Genomic DNA, 2,315 nt, shown 5'->3' with positions numbered 1-2,315 from the left:
GGAAACTTTGCTATAGTGAAGAGTTCCAATCCCATTATTTGAAGTGAAAGGAAGAGATTGATTGGCTTATGAAAATTCAAGTAACTCTAAATTAGATTTCATTGACTTATTAATTACAATTTTACAAGTTTGGATGATCTCTTTGGATTTGGAATGATAAGCCATTGGAGGTAATAGTTATTTGTCTTTCAGGGAGAGTGGATGAAACAAGCACACAAGGAGAAAAGGCAGAGGCACACAACGGCAATACTAATTGTAATTGAGGTCATCTCGAGGTGCCTAAGAGAAAAAAAGATAGAGGTTGAGAAAGTAAGGCGGAGGACAATGAAATTAGAGGAGTGTGCGAAACAACTTACCCTTTAATCGTAGCTCTCAAATAATTTGGCAAGAAATAACGAGCTATAGTAATGAGCTTGAAAAGAAACCTTGCAAGGGTAGTAGACGTCTGTGTCCCTCTCCATCTTTGAAGTTCTTCTACAAAAGATGTTTCCTTATAAATGCAGGGCCTGATGTTTAATGAACTATACATAGCTGGCCTCACCTGAGCCAATAGACTATACATAGCTGGAAGAAATGGTCCAATTTGGTGATATAGAGATCCATGAATCTTTAGACTACTGTATTATCGCATCATTTAGCCTTTTGTTGGGCCTATGAGAAGCTACAAACTTGGGGGGGGGGAGGGGAGGGGAGAGTGGGGAAGAGAGGGGGAGAGACAGAGAGAAGAGAGTAGAGAGAAGTGCGAGAGACACGAGAGAGAGAGAGAGAGAGAGAGAGAGAGAGAGAGAATATATATTATATTAATTTATAAATAATTTCTCAAATAATAACCAATATTAAATAATTATATAATATATAAAACAAATGAATATATATATATATATATATATATATATTATTACTACTTTAAGAAAGTTGGCACACTCAGAGATCTGCGTAGCTAATCAACAATCGCAAAACTAATAAGTAGGCTCCACGCAACCGTGAGTCCTATACTCCAAAGAATAGTCTTCGAAAATGTTTAAAATTCATAAAAAGCATTTAGATGTTGAGATTTATAAATAAAATCTTAAATTGTATTCCTTGAAATAAAAGGAAGCCTAGGATCCCAACCTTTAGACCCGACGGAGGGGGTCGCTAGCCCGTCATAGATGGGGCAAGTTACTCGGGTATGAGTTTGAAATTTCCTAACGTGCCAATATGGAGAATTAACTGCACTAGGAAGGTACGTCTCCCTTTCCCTCCAACTTTGGGAACTGAGTCTCATGGGACATTTTTGGATGCTTTCCCTCAACTCGAGGGACCCTTTGGAAGTGAGCGGGAACCCTTGTTCCCTTAGCATTGATGCTGAGATGTATGGACCGGGCTTCTTTTGGAATGTATGGAGCAAGTTTTTCCGACTAGACATTGGAGCTCGCATGGATCAACGAAACTCTTGGAAAGACAGTAGAACTCAATAGTGCATTGCCCGAAGTTCGAGCTCGAGTCTCCAAATGACTGACATTCATTGAGCAAAAAGGAGGAGGCCAGTTGAGGGACATATAGTTTGAAGGGATGGAGGAGCACTTGGCATGCGCGAACGAGGCTCTCAAGTGAGTCCATAACAGTGCCCTCGCCTGTTACTGCCATTCCTTTCTCCTGTCATTTACTTGAATACAACTTCATGGGACGAGTTGCAGCTTAGTGTCCATTCTTATCCCCGATTGTCGATGCTCTATTTCGAGGTATAGACTAGCAAAATCATCAAGCGACTGTGCTCCACTCCATGATATTTCGATTGAGGGGACTCTCTGTGGACTCATAGTAGCATCAATCTGTGTGAGATTTTAGCAGACTTTTGGTCGTCATATAAACACTGGCCATTGTTGGTTTGTTCATAGTATAAGTGCTCGCCATCATTTGTTTGATCCATTAGATAATATCGTGGTCCAAGGAGACTAGCTATAGGAGTGTGTGACTGTTTGTTAGCCCACAGTTTATATGCGCATTGTTCTTCACGATCGAGTTTATGCACATTACAAGGGCTCCTAAGTTACTAGTTAGCCCATGATTGTCTCTGAAGATGACCCGAGCCGTCTTCCTTCTTGGCCGGTAACCTTCTTGATGCAATCCAAAGTAATTTCTGTTGAAGAAAGATCGATGACAAAGGATTGCATGAGAGAATACCACAATCATCGAATTGTACTTAAAAAATAAGTGTGATCTTATAGGCCTTGATCTCTCTCCCTAGTGCTATTCATTGAACACTAGATCGGCTACTACATGTGCCTTTACATTCCCGATCGGTGTGCTTATGCTCTGCTTATTAGGTGGGC

The sequence above is a fragment of the Dipteris shenzhenensis genome, chromosome 22 (genome assembly GCF_047967505.1).
Source record: "Dipteris shenzhenensis isolate YYH24624 ecotype China chromosome 22, Dip_SZ_1.0, whole genome shotgun sequence".
Classification (NCBI taxonomy): Eukaryota; Viridiplantae; Streptophyta; class Polypodiopsida; order Gleicheniales; family Dipteridaceae; genus Dipteris; species Dipteris shenzhenensis.
Note: the sequence above shows the minus strand (reverse complement) of the source record.